Below are 18,637 nucleotides of genomic sequence, written 5' to 3' on the forward strand. Positions count from 1 at the left end.
GCAAGGGGAAACTACAGCCGTAATTTTTCCGGAGGGCATGCAGCTTTACTGTATGGTTAAATGATGATGGCGTCCTCTTGGGTAAAATATTCCGGAGGTAAAATAGTCCCCCATTCGGATCACCGGGCAGGGACTACTCAGGGTGTAACACTCCGGTTTAATCCATTTACTTATCCCGCTCGATCGAGATCTGATAGCAGCCCAAAACAGGTATTAATTAATGTGACCGTGTACCTAATGGGGCTGGCAATCGGATTGGACTGCTGCGGAGTTGTTACATTCCATTTTGTCCTTTTCGAATGTTGTAATTATGAAATGACTGGTGCCAAGAAGAACAACACAGCTTCATTAATCAACGACCTATATTCATCACCAAAACACAAAAGTACGGAGACAGCCACTGCCTTCGCCGTACAGAATTAATAACGACTAACCTCAGCACAGGCCCTTTCGTTAATCATTATCGTCACACGCAATTTCACTCATTGTAATCCAACACTATAATCCAACACTGCAATCCAAATAATGCCGGCGCGGTAGACGCGTAATTACAAATATCGGCATAAAAATATCACTGAATCACACTAGTAATTATACTTTTTCACTTTCCCGTATATTTCTAACACAAAGGGGTTAAACCACGGCGATGGCCACTCCCTTTGTCGGTACGGTCTTGCATTCCAGCAACAGACCTCCACCCGGCTCGGCCCGCAGCGCGTACCACACTCCTACTGTCTCAACACTCGCTCTCGCTCTCGCCACCCGACACACACTATTGATTGTTTGTCCTGTCGACCTGTGCTGTCGCAAAACTTATAGTAAGGGCCTACGGATCCCTTACATCCCCGCCCTCGAAAACTTCTTTGAAGCCACAGGCGTAAAAGAATCGGTTAGGGAATTAGACATCACTACATATGAACAAAACACACAGTGCAAATAAGTAATGAAATTACAATCACCAAGCAAATCCTTGACTCCGGTAGTGGGCTGCCTCTACAATAATATTCTACAAAAAGTTATTACATCTCAAAAATATGGCATTGTCCAAATAACACACAACATCAATCCTACTTACTTAACATAGCATGGTAAATATTTTTTATAAACTTATCTTACCAAAAATTTCCAAAGCTTTTCACTTTCAAAGGTTTGTACGAGTCATTAACTACATATCTGTTATAACTTGCTATAGCAAAGACAAGAAAAGAAACTAGTTGAATGCCAGCTACCCCTTTGGTATGCCGTCCTTTCAGCGGGGTTCGTGCCGTCCATACTACTATCATTCTAATTTATAACTCACTTGCCCAACACTTATAAAAGTTAAGGAAGGAATTCACAACTTATTTAAATCTTTAACACAAGCAAATTGAAATTGAGACAAAATATGACATTTATACATTGAATGCCAGCTACCCCTTTGGTATGCCGTCCTTTCAGCGGGGTTCGTGCCGTCCATACTACTATCACTCTAATTTATAACTCACTTAGCCAACACACATAAAAGTTAAGGAAGAAATTCACACTTATTCATTACAGATTCCATAAATTTAAATGCTACATTGTACCGCTAAGCATGTCTTACATAATTATTTGCAACACTACAACTAATGTGGTCACCCAATGAAAAATTTTAAACTACTGATCATTTCATTTTGCCAAACATTACTGCCATATGTGAATTGTTATCAAGAAAGCTTAGATGAGAGGTACAATATCTCCTGTTATATTCACACTAATTCAAATCCACTATATGGATATTTGTCATTCATTACTCGGTGCCAGAATTCTGCTTCTAAAGCTTGACCTACGTATAACCATAATTGACTCTGATAGCTAATTGGATACATGAATTACTAATTATTCATTAGCTACACTTTGTTTTATCAGCATACTTCAGATAAACATGTATACCTACAAATAACTTGCAAACAGATGTTGCTCATGTGCTAAATGACATACTTCAATATTTCAAACATCTCATACTCCATATTCTTCATTACACATAACTTAACATCAACTTCGACTATAAATAAATATATATCTTCAACCTACATCAATTCTCCATATAATTCAATACTTCAAATATCTCATACTCAATACACATCATTGCGACATAACTCTCTCAACTTAACAGCAACTTCAACTGCATATATATCTTCAACCTACATCAACTCTCCATATTCGCTGCAATAACCACATAAAAATACTACTTCAGGCTCCTTAGCCTCTCCATTCATCATATTTCACATCATTTATTCGAACAACTATCTCCTTGTGTACTTGTTTCTTTATATGTTCATCTACTTACAAGCTGATACATTACTTCAATTTTCTTACAACAGTTTGACCTTTTCATGCCTCATAAAACAACTCTATAAGATTACCCAAATTCTTGTTTAACCAATTAGCTTACCACAACATCATGTAAACATTCGCTTTCTGATATGGTTCTCATTTTATTCCTTCTGGCATTATTAATTTTGGTTATTTACTCACACTAAACTGAGCTTTTATAAGTTATTGATTCTCTGACACCTCACACTCTACATCAGCAGCAACTACTACAAATTTACTACATGGTTCCTGACTGAATTACTTGGATGACCACTACCAATCCTAACTACTACACTAACTTTCTTAACCTAAGGATAGAGAAAGATGGTAGAGGAGTGACACTTGAAATTAGAAATAAAGTCTCACCCAGCTGGGAGTGTACCAGTCGCCACTTGGTATACCAGCAAAAGAGTTGCTAGCTCCCTACACCTAACTTTCTTCAATTCGTACCTCTTCCTCATCTGGGTTACCCCTGTTCTCGTGTGAGTAGTACCTTTTTATGTTTTCGACATGTTCCTTACCATGCACTCTCTTTGTCCGTGCATACTCCAACTCCACAGTGTTAGGATGACCAATTTTTATAATCCTGTACGGTCCCTTATTAATGTGGTTAACTTTATGTATTTCAGAGTTTATTTTCTTTGATTTTGCATGAACCTTAGTCCCTTCCTTCTTCTTGACTCCCCAAGTGAAGGCTTCACCTTCCATTCTATCTATTGCAAATTGAATCTTGCTTGAGTCTTTAAGATGTGTTGGGAAAACTCCTCCTAACCACTTCATAAATATCATTGGATGCAATCCTCCTTTCAGTCCAAATTTCTGCCTCGTATTATTTTGGACGTACCGATTATCACTGCTCATCAAGGTAACGACTTTACCTTCCCCAACGGTTAAAATGGCATTGCTAATTCGTTTATCAATTTCTTCTGTCTTGCTCCCCAATTGCTGCACTCCCTGTTGTAATTGCTTGACCTCCATTGCAACCCTCTTGTTATCCTCTTCCCGTTGCACGGCTATAGCATTTCTCTGATTGACAGCCAGTTGGTTTTGCCTATCTCCTATCCCCTTAACTGCATCATTACATTGTTTCTGCATTTGCGTCACCTCGGCGATTCGATGATTGCAATTTGTTTCCACTTCGTTGATTCTTTCTCCCAATTCGGCTTTCGTTTCTTTAATATCGTCTTCCATCTTTTTTGTTAGCTTCCCTTCTATCTTCTCCACGTCTCCCTGGATTTGTTCTATACTCTCCTGTAGCTTCCTCTCTCTCTCGTCGATGTTCATCTTCAGTTGTTCGGGTAACTCCTGCATTTCCTTCTTCAGATTACATTCCATCTTCGTGTATGATGTTTTGCTATCTTGTGAACCTTTCTTTAATGATTCTTGGAATATTTCTCTCCTTTCTCTATCTTCTTGGAAAACTTCCTTTATTGTTTTTCGTAAACTTTCTGTAAACTCTTCCTTAATGATTCGTAACTCTCATTTATCAAGTCTACCAACATCGACCACTTATCTGCATCCTCTGAAACTGACTTATTTTTCATCGTTTGTTCCAGTGTTTCGGGATAACTAGTTGAGTGTGCTAACGGGCTACCTAATGACAATCCATAATCACTGATTCCTGAATCTTCTCTGTCTTCCTGTCCTATCCCTTTCCTTTCAACTACTGCCTCACAAACCTGCTTATCTTCAGTAGACATGTTTGTTTATTTTTAATGCACAGGTAAGTAATATAGAATAACCTCTAGTGACCCAAAACACTCCTAATTACCATGAAACTAATCAAACAGTACCTGAAGTATTTTTCAATTAATCCCTAAATTGATACAATATGCAAGAGCATCGAACATAACAACTCTCAAAACCTAATCACTTCAAATATCAATTTTCACATACACAGCTTATGTAAAATGTTTTAAATAAGATAAATCATACCATTCATAAAATCTATACATATAAAATCCCCCAAAAACAATAAGCATATCTGTATAATTATCATTTAGACAGTGCAGTATGCATAAATAAGTATGCTCAATTTCAGAGTATTTTTCGCAAACTTTTCGGAAATTACTGCAATTGGGCACTTTTCCTAACACGCAATTCAGTTTACAAACGTTTATTTACCGCGAAAACTGCACATTGCAATTTAATGTTATGTCAACCAGTCGTCTCCACTCACCAACCGACGTTACCACGAGTTGCAATGATTTGACGTTTGAAGTGGGCGTGGCGCTGTACTACCGCCGGAATCGCGTGAAGTCGCGCTGCTCGCTGTGGCTGGGCATCGTAGTTCTCCGTCGGCCGCTCCGTGGCGCTGCAGGCGGGCGTAGTTTGTAGTTCGGCTGCTAGATGTCGGGACGACGCTCGGTGTAGTGCGTCTGTGCTTGAACTACTCTTTGCACAGGTAGTTGGGATGACGTGTGAAATCACCTCGCAGATTGAAGCTCTTTGGTACAACTGCTACACGTGTCCGCGTGACGTCACTCAATAATTGCGTCGCCACAATACATTGTCGTCCGCATACCAGTTTATGGGTCCGCATGAAGCTGTCTGATTTTCACTATTCAAAAGGCAATTTCAGTCAAAATATTACCACTAAACACATCTTTAAAAGCTTTCGTGATGAATTCTTAGTTCGTTTTGCTATAGTAATGTTCACACGTGCTTTTCTTTAGTGTTCACTTTTCACAGTTTTTCGTGCGGATTTACGCGTTTGCACATTACAACACAGTTTATCGACACTGTTACCCTCATCTAATATGGCAAGGAAAAACAGTTTATTCACAATCGTAAGATATTATTACTTCGTATTGTTCAAAAATGCACTGATTCTTGTCGCGATTTGAAAGTTTATGCTCTGTCCCGATTCAACATTGGAAAATATTTTCTTCGCGTTAAATAAGATAAAATTACCTATTGTTCCTTGCGATTCGTCCGAAAATTGCACTTGTCCTTTCACGGTAAGCCAAGGGTGTAACACTCTTGTTTGATCTTACTGACTTATCCCGCTCGATCGAGATCTGATAGCAGCCCAAAACAGGTATTAATTAATGTGACCGTGTACCTAATGGGGCTGGCAATCGGATTGGACTGCTACGGAGTTGTTACATTCCATTTTGTCCTTTTCGAATGTTGTAATAATGAAATGACTGGTGCCAAGAAGAACAACAACACAGCTTCATTAATCAACGACCTATATTCATCACCAAAACACAAAAGTATGGAGACAGCCACTGCCTTCGTCGTACAGAATTAATAACGACTAATCTCAGCACAGGCCCTTTCGTTAATCATTATCGTCACACGCAATTTCACTCATTGTAATCCAACATTATAATCCAACACTGCAATCCAAATAATGCCGGCGTGGTAGACGCGTAATTACAAATATCGGCATAAAAATATCACTGAATCACACTAGTAATTATACTTTTCACTTTCCCGTATATTTCTAACACAAAGGGGTTAAACCACGGCGATGGCCACTCCCTTTGTCGGTACGGTCTTGCATTCCAGCAACAGACCTCCACCCGGCTCGGCCCGCAGCGCGTACCACACTCCTACTGTCTCAACACTCGCTCTCGCTCTCGCAACCCGACACACACTATCGATTGTTTGTCCTGTCGACCTGTGCTGTCGCAAACTTATAGGAAGGGCCTACGGACCCCTTACAAGGAGGACGTCGTTATCAGGGGAAAGAAAACTGGCGTTCTACGGATCGGAGCGTGGAATGTCAGATCCCTTAATAGGGCAGGTAGGTTAGAAAATTTAAAAAGGGAAATGGATAGGTTAAAGTTAGATATAGTGGGAATTAGTGTCGTTCGGTGGCAGGAGGAACAAGACTTTTGGTCAGGCGAATACAGGATCATAAATACAAAATCAAATAGGGGTAATGCAGGAGTAGCTTTAATAATGAATAGGAAAATAGGAGTGCGGGTAAGCTACTACATACAGCATAGTGAACGCATTATTGTGGCCAAGATAGACACGAAGCCCACGCCTACTACAGTAGTACAAGTTTATATGCCAACTAGCTCTGCAGATGACGAAGAAATTGAAGAAATGTATGATGAAATCAAATAAATTATTCAGATAGTAAAGGGAGACGAAAATTTAATAGTGATGGGTGACTGGAATTCGGTAGTAGGAAAAGGGAGAGAGGGAAACGTAGTAGGTGAATGTGGATTGGGGCTAAGAAATGAAAGAGGAAGCCGCTTGGTAGAATTTTGCAGAGAGCACAGCTTAATCATCGCTAACACTTGGCTCAAGAATCATGAAAGACGGTTGTATACATGGAAGAAGCCTGGAGATACTGACGGGTTTCTGATAGATTACATAATTCTAAGACACAGATTTAGGAACCAGGTATTAAATTGTAAGACATTTCCGGGGGCAGATGTGGACTCTGACCACAATCTATTTGTTATGAACTGTAGATTAAAACTGAAGAAACTGCAAAAAGGTGGGAATTTAAAGAAAAGCGACCTGGATAAACAGAAAGAACCAGAGGTTGTACAGTGTTTCAGGGAGAGCATAACGGAACAATTGACAGGAATGGGGGAAGGAAATACAGTAGAAGAAGAATGGGTAGCTTTGAGGGATGAAGTAGTGAAGGCAGCAGAGGATCAAGTAGATATAAAGACAAGGGCTAGTAGAACTCCTTGGGTAACACAAGAAATATTGAATTTAATTGATGAAAGGAGAAAATATAAAAATGCAGCAAAAGAAGCAGGCAAAAAGGAATACAAACGTCACAAAAATGAGATCGACAGGAAGTGCAAAATGGCTAAGCAGGGATGGCTAGCGGACAAATGTAAGGATGTAGAGGCCTATCTCATGAGGGGTAAGATAGATACTGCCTACAGGAAAATTAAAGAGACCTTTGGAGAAAAGAGAACCACTTGTATGAATATCAAGAGCTCAGATGGAAACCCAGTTCTAAGCAAAGAAGGGAAAGCTGAAAGGTGGAAGGAGTATATAGAGGGTCGATACAAGGGTGATGTTCTTAAGAACAATATTATAGAAATTGAAGACATTGTAGACTAAGATGAAATGGGAGATATGATACTGTGTGAAGAGTTCGACAGAGCACTGAAAGACCTAAGTCAAAACAAGGCCCCGGGAGTAATCAACATTCCATTAGAACTACTGACAGCCTTGGGAGAGCCAGTCCTGACAAAACTCTACCATCTGGTGAGCAAGATGTATGAGACAGGCGAAATACCCTCAGACTTCAAGAAGAATATAGTAATTCCAATCCCAAAGAAAGCAGGTGCTGACAGATGTGAAAATTACCGAACAGTCAGTTTAATAAGTCACGGATGCAAATACTAACGCGAATTCTTTACAGACGAATGGAAAAACTGGTAGAAGCCAACCTCGGGGAAGATCAGTTTGGATTTCATAGAAATATTGGAACACGTGAGGCAGTACTGACCTTACGACCTATCTTAGAAAATAGATTAAGGAAAGACCATCCTACGTTTCTTACATTTGTAGACTTAGAGAAAACGTTTGATAATGTTGAGTGGAATACTCTCTTTCAAATTCTGAAGGTGGCAGAGGTAAAATACAGGGAGCGAAAGGCTATTTACAATTTGTACAGAAACCAAATGGCAGTTATAAGAGTTGAGGGACATGAAAGGGAAGGAAGTGAGACAGGGTTGTAGCCTATCCCCGATGTTATTCAATCTTTATATTGAGCAAGCAGTGAAAGAAACAAAAGAAAAATTCGGAGTAGGTATTAAAATCCATGGAGAAGAAATAAAAACTCTGAGGTTTGCCGATGGCATTGTAATTCTGTCAGAGACAGCAAAGGACTTGGAAGAGCAATTGAACGGAATGGATAGTGTCTTGAAAGGAGGATATAAGATGAACATCAACAAAAGCAAAACTAGGATAACGGAATGTAGTCGAATTAAGTCGGGTGATGCTGAGGGAATTAGATTAGGAAATGAGACACTTAAAGCAGTAAAGGAGTTTTGCTATTTGGGGAGCAAAATAACTGATGATGGTCGAAGTATAGAGGATATAAAATGTAGACTGGCAATGGCAAGGAAAGCGTTTCTGAAGAAGAGAAATTTGTTAACATCAAATATAGACTTAAGTGCCAGGAAATCATTTCTGAAAGTATTTGTATGGAGTATGGCCATGTATGGAAGTGAAACATGGACGATAACTAGTTTGGACAGGAAGAGAATAGCAGCTTTCGAAATGTGGTGCTACAAAAGAATGCTGAAGATTAGATGGGTAGATCACATAAGTAATGAGGAGGTATTGAGTAGGATTGGGGAGAGGAGAAGTTTGTGGCACAACTTGACTAGATGAAGGGATCGGTTGGTAGGACATGTTCTGAGGCATCAAGGGATCACCAAATTAGTATTGGAGGGCAGCGTGGAGGGTAAAAATTGTAGAGGGGGACCAAGAGATCCGTACACTAAGCAGATTCAAAAGGATGTAGGTTGCAGTAGGTACTGGGAGATGAAGAAGCTTGCACAGGATAGAGTAGCATGGAGAGCTGCATCAAACCAGTCTCAGGACTGAAGACCACAACAACAACAACAACAACAACAACAACATATCTATCATTGCACTATTTTTCCCACTCACAATCTTCTCGAAATATCGTCCCAATATAAAGCGAAATGCGGTTGCTTGTTACTTGGCAAATGGTTCAAATGGCTCTGAGCACTGTGCGACTTAACTTCTGAGGTCATCAGTCGTCTAGAACTTAGAACTAATTAAACCTAACTAACCTAAGGACATCACACACATCCACGCCCGACGCAGGATTCGAACCTGCGACCGTAGCGGTTGTTCTGCTCGAGACTGTAGCGCCTAGAACTGGACGGCCACTCCGGCCGGCTGCGTGTTACTTAACAGCAAGAATTTATTATAGAGAAGTAGGTGACAAACCCGACATTGCCCGGGTATTCATTTTGCCGATTTTGTATTAGAAACGAAAACAAAAAATGAACTGTGTTTGTTAGGAAGTATTGAAAAAAATTCATTTCCATGTACTCGTGAAAACATTTTTTAAATTATGAAACAGTCGTAGAAAGAAATACGCTTAATTTACAAATTATAAGTACAGTATCCAAATTAAGAAACATGATCCCGGTTAGACGTACGCAGGGAGCAGCTGCTTCGCGCTTCTAGAGTGCGATTTTGTAAACGTCTCTATGGCGTCGCCCTTCATAGCTCTAAGTAGACGACTGTCTTTTTCGCCTGCAGCCGTTTATGCTTAGCAGCTGAAAGCTTTTCTAAAACGCTGCCATGTGTCAGGGATTTCCTTAAGCTGACGCGACTATAGGAGTGTCCTAGTAGTAAAGAATAAATGCACTAAAACTTCATGGACGGTGCGGCATTTTTTCTGGGTACCTTAGTGTTTATGACGCCATGGCTCTTGAAATGTGTGTCGTGAAATGATATATGTTAGTGTAGGTACGTTCAGCGGCATATATGGATACTGTCAGCGAAATACATTGCGAACAGCGTTAGTAGCAGAAAAAACAAATTTAACCACCCTGCATGACGCTGCCGGTTTTCACGCTTCTTAGTGTTTATGACGTTGTATCTCCTGATCTATGAGTAATAAAACGATGTAATTTTGCAGGTACTTTCACAGGAATATGTGGATATTGTCTACAAAATGTGTTGCGAAGAGATTTGGTAGAAAAGAAGTAATAAATTTTAACGTTATGCACAATGCGGCAGTTTTTCACTCATCTCATTGTTTATGGTGTCATATTTCCTAAACTGTGCATGGTACCATGATACACTTTTGTAAGTGCATTTAGCGGCATATGTGTATACTGCGTGAGGAATTTATTGCGAAGACATTTAGAATGAGAAACACTAGGAACTGTAGCACGAGGAAAGACGGGTACCTAGGAGCTCACATAGTACTGCCACTTGATCTTGGTGTGATGCATATAGCCTGTTTTAGCTATGACATCAATAAAGACTGTACACGCTGCATCCATTATAGCGCTTTGCTGACAACGAATGCCAAATGATCAGGCTAACAATACAAGAGTGCAGTGAACTGCATTATCTACAGTGACCACTGCCTTCGTACTTAATAGTGAATACCGCATTATTTTGCTACTAAGCTCATATGCCTCTATTGAATAATGACCCAATTTATTTCAACCACTTCGTTTATTTTCTGCTACATTTCCTAATTTCGCATTGTATGGAAAAAGGTAACCCGCGGTTTACAATTAACGGGTTTTTACGTCTCCCTAGTATAGCTAACCGTGTCAGCATGTAGCCATAGAACTACTAATTCAAATAACGTAATTCCAATCCATAGTAGGGTACAGCAGCTAGTACTAGCCTAAACCGAGATAATACCAGTAGCTTCCGTGAAATATAAAGAAAACAAGGAAAATTGTTCTAACTATGGTTTGATTAATCACTGCGTAGTTTTACTAGGTGTGATCTTATTGAAAACTGTGCGCCCTTTCTTCTTTCTATCTGAAAAGCAGCTAACCCGGCTACTTGTAGAGGGAACTATAGTTACAATAGAGGCCATCTTGAAGGACCACGTTCATAGATTTTCAGTTAAGTTACTAAATTAACCTTGTTTTAATTCATTTGGGGTACATCATGCTATGAGATGGAATCGTTTTCAGTTACAGCAGTTACGTAGTTTAATTTATGTCGATGGTAGTGCAGTTTTCTTTGCATCGTACGGCTGGAATGGTTGGGTGGGGGGGGGGGGGGGGGGGAGATGGGAGCCGAACTGTTCTTCATGAGACGCCCGAGAGACGACATCCATGCCCGAGGTAGGATTCGATCCTGCGACCGTAGCGGTCGCGTGGTTCCAGACTAAAGCGTCTAGAACCGCTCGGCCACACGGCCGGCCCGTACACCAGGTTTGGTTGAAATCGGTCAGGTGGTTTAGGAGGAGATGTAAAACATACATATACACATACAAATACACACACTCAAATAAATATATATCTCTGTAAAATATATGCATGGATTTCTGATATGGAAGTAGAGACCTCATACTCGTGCAAACAAAAGATAGGAAAAGAGTTTAAACATTGTTCTTCTTGTCAGTATTTTTAATCCATCTGAAGCACGCACAAACGTGGAAGCTCCTGAAGAGATATGTGTGCAAAATTTATGAAGAACTTGCGACGGAAACAGAAGCCAGTAAACTCGATCCACCCGCCAAACACCCGTTCCCGAACGAGTCCGCTCCGTGATCGGCAAGGAGGACTCGGGCTCCAGAGTGAGGCGACGTGACAGGTGGGAGGAGCGCGGAAGCAGGTGGGCGGTGTGACGTCACGGGGCTGATGGATTGCCCGGCGGGCGGTGGGCGGCGGCCAGCGGCCGGCTACTGCGCTACGCAGCCCACGGTGGACGTCTGCTGCCGCCGGCGGTGCGCCGTCAGACCTTTCTGCGCTGTGTGCTTTTCTTTCAACACGACATTATTACTTCCACGTCGGCCCTTGTTCGTGTCATCCTCACCAAACATTCTTGCCTTATCAAAGATGTGTAAACATTCTTCTTCCGTGTGTTACTAACATCACTGGTTTTGTCCAAACCTCTCTTAGTCACTCTCTTCTTCTTTTCTCTTATGATTATCATTCTCCTCTTCTTCTTCGCTAATAGGCACGTCCCATTCCTCTCATGCGGCCACAGCATTTCAGTCTACACTTCTCTACGTTCCTTCAAGTAAACCTCTTTCTGTCCCACGCAAGTATGTAAGAAGGAACGTTGCATTGTACTTCCGAACAACGCAGGCACTACAATATCGTATTTATCCGCAGACACCGAATAAGCGACTTTCAATTAAAATGTTTCCAGTGTATGGGAACAATCGTAATGGGTGTACCAGTGCAGGTTGCAGATACATGATTGACGGCGTATAGAAGTTTGCGTCTGACCGTGAAGCGTGCGCTGATAGCCTAATTGTAAGGCGACTGCTCGCGATAAGAGGAAAACGCGCTTTCGAACACCAGTCTGGGACAAATTTTTATTCTCGACATTCCACTATACAGCCGATGGTTGCCCACAATCACAACTGCGAATGCATCTCGTGAATACCAGTAGTGATGGTCTAAGGAACCATATCTTTTCGTAGCAGGATCCCTTTGGTTGTCGTGCGCCCTTACAGTACAGCGGTACGTCGACGATATTCTACGCCTCCTTTTATTGCCCTTCGTGACAAGCCATTCTGGGCTTACATTTCAGCAAGGTAACGCCCGTCCGCACGCAGGAGTATCTACTGTTTATCTTCGTGCTTGCCAAACTCTACCTTCCGTTTGAGAATGCATGGAGCATTATGGATGGATCCTCCAACTGGCTCAGAATTTGACGATCTAACGCGCCAACTGGGCTGAATTTGGCACGATATTCCTCAGGGGTCCATACTAGTTATAAATAACATGAAATTCATTTTACAATCAGAAGAAGCGATGAAAGCGACAAAGAAAAAATTAGACGGGACAGTTACTCAGGGTATAACATTCTACAGGGGACAGAAATGAACAATGGCTCAGAGACACCGACTTGGACAAGGACTTATTGAATCCATGCCACGCAGATTAGCTGCTATATTTCGTTCCAAAGGTGGACTATTGAGATGGTCATGCTGCTTTGCTCACCAATGTATATCGACCCTATTATGTGCCTATCCCCCCTACGCTTTTGAAACGTGTACAATGGTGAAAAGTGTCAAAAGCAAGATGTAGGAATTACTGGAAGTGACACGGATACACCGAAGAAGAAATGAAGAAATTAGGTAGGTTGTAAAGGAAATACCTTAACAGCAGCGGATAGATTCAGCAGGGTTGAAGCAAAGATAGTGGCATGTCCCAGAGTTAAAAGAAAGCATCATGGATTGCGCCTCCTGCGCAAAAGCCCAAGACGGAAACCAAGAACAGAAGGGTGAAAGGAGTGGATGGGAGTGAAGTTACGGAGAGAACTGCAACAAGTTGGAGGCAGAGCGGTGATGGCAGGAGAAAGGAAAAAAGATCCGGCCAATGATTGGAATTAGTATCTGACGATAAACACGTCACAACGAACTTCACCACTTAGCTGGCACGAAGTAGGCGTTCGTGACAGGTGACCCGCTGCGCAGGGCTGTAGAGTGGCTTGCCGGTGAACAGGCGTTAGAGCTGCCAAGACCTTGAGGACACCATACTGCTGTAATACGAGGGCTATTCGGAAACTAAGGAACGATAGGCCGCGATATGGAAACCACAATGAAAATCAGAACTGTTTTATTTGCAACAGTTAGCTACAACTTCCAGCTACTTATCTCCATAGTCGTCGATCCTACTTAGACGTTTGTCGTTGCGTTGTGCCAACTTTCCAATACCTCGTTATAGAAGGCAGCCGCCAGTGCTTTCCGCCAATTCTCTACGCTGGCCTACAGCTCGTTGTCTGTACCAAAATTTTGTCTTCATAGCCAGCGGTTCATGTGAGCAGAGATGAAACTCAGAGGGAGACAATTACGGGCTGTATTGTGGGTAATCAAACATTTCCAATTGGAAACGATGTAGGAGCATCTTCATTGCCCCTGCAGCATGCAACTGAGAGTTGTCTTGAAGAAGAAAGGACACGACAGTTGTGTAATGTTGGCTACATAGTTTCAGGCAAAATTTCTCACCAGGCCCTCGTAGTTGGCGGTAGACACCATTGTTCTAGGTATCTTTATGTGCTCCCTGTGTGCTCAGAACTAAAAAGAACGACGTAACGCGATCGCCGGCCTACTACAGACACTGCCCAACATAACTGTGAAAAACTTCATCGGATTTTCACTGTGGTTTCCATATCGCCACCGATTGTTCCTTACTTTCCGAATAACCCTTGTACAGCCTGCTCAAAAAAGTTTTGCTCCACCGTTATAAGTCGCATAGTTTGCGCTTTTTGTCGGAAATATCTTTCTCAATACTTTCTACCACAAAAAATCATTACGTACAGTTGTGTAACGGAGGGAAAAATAAATCTACATGCTCGATGTGGTTCGTAATGTCGCGAGTCGTGAACGTCATAACGCGGCTTGTGCAGGCTGTTCAGTTTGTGAACACACCTCGACGAATCTTTACAATCTTCGTCTCTGCACGTATTGTCACTTAACTGCAAAAAGGATTCTTAGAGCCGTATGTTAGCCACCTAATTACCATACGTCACAGTGACGTCATTCGAAAATTCAATCGCTTTCATGAATATCTGCCTCCTGGCAACCCCACGCGGATCAACAGCATCTGATGGCAGCTACCTATCAATTATGATCCGCAAGGACCCGAAGGAGAATGTAACAGAATCTGTGCGCTGGCTTTTCGGAGGCAACTAAGAGGGCTGTGTCGTCGCAGGCACTACGCAATCGTCTGCACACAATCATTTTGGTCTCCAGGCACCTTTCCCCACAGCTCTGCGGTATGCAAAGAGGGAGGGCAAGGGAGCACCGAGAATGCGACCGGGATCAGGGGCCTAGGGTTCTCGTCACTCACTGCTGCGGGATTTTTCTTAAGGCTGACAATCGTCAAAAAAAAGTGTGGCGGTGACCAGCTACCAACACATATCTCAGACATACAATCCCACGGATCCGCCAGGGACATGTAAGTTACGTTTTGGACCGGTGTCATCGCTACCGAGAGAAATGTGAGAACAGTGCTTTATCGAGACAGGATTCTAGAATTTATTGTCTGGCCGTGCACGTGACACAGTTTTCATCACATTTTTATTTTGACTTCTGAAATCGACTTTCTTGAAACTTCTTCTACAGCGTATAAGTAGAAAGGAGAGGCAGTTAGTAGAATGCCAAGTCTGGGAAGCAACATACTGTGAACTGTGGCGAGGTTGAGTTTGCTACAGTGGTTCTCTTGTTTCGATATCTAGCGCTAAAATCAGGCTGTGATTACCACAGGAAGTCAAGCGAGGCTGGTTTTAAAAGGCCGAGGACGGTGGCGCTGAGGGCAGGGTGAGACCGAAGAGCGAGTACAGTTGTCTCTGGTTAGTTCGAGGCGAACGAGGCGGCGACCACCTCCAACTATTCAAAACTCGAACCATCGAAATTTATCCGGGAAAAATAAATAAAACTATGTCAGAAAAAATAAACTATGTGGATATCGCTCATTTGTTTTATCAGGCCCTGATGTCTTTTTACTTAAAGACATTCTTCATAGTATTCCTTTCAAGAAAACTGTTCCAATTTCCGTCATTTTCTTCTCCAGTCGCCAACACTGACTTCGCCGACGCCGTATTCGAGAGCAAGTTTTTTTTGCTGTTTCTCCTTACTAAGGTTGTTTCGATGCTTCTAACTTAAAATCCAAACTCATAAATTTCCTTCGTTTGTTACAGAAATCATTTTTAAGTGTACGAACAAAAACTGTCTAAAGAGAAAACGAAACGACACTGTACGGTACAGACAACGACAAACCTAAAACACCACTTTTAATAAGAGGTCTGCTTGTGTAAACGATTAAAAACAAGGAGATGAGTATGCTTGAGGCCATTTTCAAGGACACAATTGAGAGAAGTGAGTGGTTCGACAGGTGTTGTGCCATGAGCGGGTCGGGGAAACAGACCAAGGATCGTTATACTGTAAAGTAGTATTTCTTTTTATTGTTTGCGAGGCTCGGATTTATGGGAATCTTGTAACTCCAAGACTTGGAATATCGAGACACTTCTGCACTTCCGCCGCCGTGCAACTATCGGTACGCCGTGGGCGGTGCGCTGTCTCCTGTGTGGACTGGTGGTCGCATGTGCTGGTGTTGGCTTCTGCCAGGCTGAATGAAATACGCAGCGTCCCTGCATCTGCACTCGGCGCGTATTAACTTAGCTTCGCTCCAACTGTGGATCGAGCTTTCGGCGAATGCAATTGCTGTTTGTTTCCTATTGAAGGCACCTCTTCAAATATAGCTTGTGGAACAAATTGTTGCAGATAGTGTGTGGAACGCAGTCAGCTTTGCATCAGCCTCTAAGTGTTGCTAGTGTGTATGGGAATGGAATTACATCACAAGCGATGATGGACGCAGTGAAAGTTTATTATTAGTAAGCACCACCCTGCTCAAAATAAACGAGTTAAAGTAAAACTGTGTGAAATTCGCCATCCTGCTTACCAGTAATAGATTCAGTCTCCACGTAGTTACGCAACGGAAATCTCTTCCTTAAAATTAAACAGTGCGGCGCGCCAGATGATTTAGGTGCAGTTTATCGAGTTCTAAATTTGCTAGTTGATTTTACTAACTAACCCGTTGCGGGCTTTGGGATTAAATGATGTGGTGTGATGGTGCGTGGCTCTCAGCTACGTGCCCTCTGACTCAAAATTGAAATATAAAAAGGTTTTGGGTGGTTTCGCTGTCTAGGGGCTGGGATACGTAGTTGCCGCATTACAGGCCAAATACTGCTGAGTCTACAGTATAGAATATGAATATACACATGAATCGAATGGTAGAAGGCTACTTTCACTCGGCAATTGCGAATTTTGAATTTATACATGAAAGCTTGCAATTAAATTCTGCAGGTACTATTCTAACGACTTTAAATGTTGAGTACGATAGCAGAAGTATTTTTAAGAATGCCGTTTACTACTGTAAAATACTTATTGGTGTCGATGGTCCAGCAATTACATAAAATATAAGGTGAATAACAGGGAAACAATAGATTCCTACTTCACATAATTAGTTATGAACAACAACATAGCACAACTTCTAAACGCATACTACATCTTCACTGAAGAAGCCACGGAAGTCTCACAAGTGCACAAGTCGGCACTAGGAAACATTTCTAACTCCCGCGACCACACGCAAACTGCTCCACTCTCCAAGTCTTTCCCGCGACCGTGCGTCCGTCGTGCCGTACTGTCCAGGACTCTCTGTGTCCTATGCGACTGTCCCTCGGGCCGCACGGTTCAGAACTGCCCCTGCATTCACTTCGGTAGTCGCCTCCCTTAGTAACGAGCGCTGTGATTGGCGATAGCGCTCCCGTCATGTCTCCAAGCCAATCCACGCTCATAAACATATTGAAACACATACGGAATACTGGATTTACATTTAAATAACTTGAAATTAAATAAATATTCCTACAGCTGGACCATAAACACGCTCTAACACACATCATTAAATACATAAACAAATTAAACATATATCAAAGGAAGAGAACGAAAGGTAAGCCAGTAGCCTAATGTGTCTGTGCTTTCTAAAACACAGTAAATATTTAAACAATTTCTTCACGAATAGTATATATCAGATATAAACAAAGAAATAGATGAATGAATATATATTTACAAGCATGCTGCTACCGTTTTTTCGTGGAGTACTTATGGCCTGACGTGATTAATACTAATCGGCCACTTTGACCTCCAATAACTCATGTACTGTTAAAGTTACATACCTGTAATTTATACCAATTTAGGTTTACACTAACAGCCTTCTAAAGACATGTCGATCGACAAAATCGGATGAACCGTTTAGATTTTGGAAATTCGTTGCTGGGTGTTACTTGTATAATTTATCATCAGATACTAAACGTTAAACCAATAAATATATTGAAGATCTGATTACACCATCAGAATCGTGGTGCAAATAATGGTAATGTACATGTTTCTTTTTGAAGTGTTATGATTCCTCTGTCTACTATTAATTTCTATACGAACTGTGAAATGTCTGGCATTAAGGTTTCACAAAGCCTGCCATCTTCGGCACTCTCGGCATACAAGTCTCTTTCACCAACACAGCGTCACCAAGGAATTCCCAGCCACGTGGTGGGCCTGGACTCCGGCTAACGTTCGGCAGCACACGGCTGCCGACGAACCGTGGCCCGCCGAAAAGCCCCAGCGTGGCGGCGCCAACTCCGAACTTTAGAATATTTTCGGGGCCCCACAGCTCGCCTGTTACCTCACACCGTCTAGCTCCTCTTGTTAAGTAATAAACATTCGTGATAAAGTCTTCGCCTGAAATCTGCTAATTATACCACGCCCATGAGGTTTCAAGCTTAAAAATATCTTATTCACGTTATCTGATTGTTGTGTTGTAGGAGCTACTACTATGTGCTGAAGCTGTATTACTACAATTGGTGTAAGGCCAAACTGGAAGCTGCAGAGGTGGCATGTATAAGTGAAACAAGCCGAGCGCCTACTCTAGTGTAAATGCTGCCGCGCAAATAGGATTACTTTTGGAAATAAGTCGTCTGGTTTCCCCTTATTGTTAAAGAGATCGGTCAACTTGCCACTTCATTGTTCATTTTTTTTTTAAATGATTTAAATTTGTAGATAAATTTGAGATATCTTTTATTTTTTCATTTACCGTGAAGTTTAACCTGTAGGTTTCTTAAAATT

Source organism: Schistocerca americana, chromosome 3 (assembly GCF_021461395.2).
Source record: "Schistocerca americana isolate TAMUIC-IGC-003095 chromosome 3, iqSchAmer2.1, whole genome shotgun sequence".
Taxonomy (NCBI): domain Eukaryota; kingdom Metazoa; phylum Arthropoda; class Insecta; order Orthoptera; family Acrididae; genus Schistocerca; species Schistocerca americana.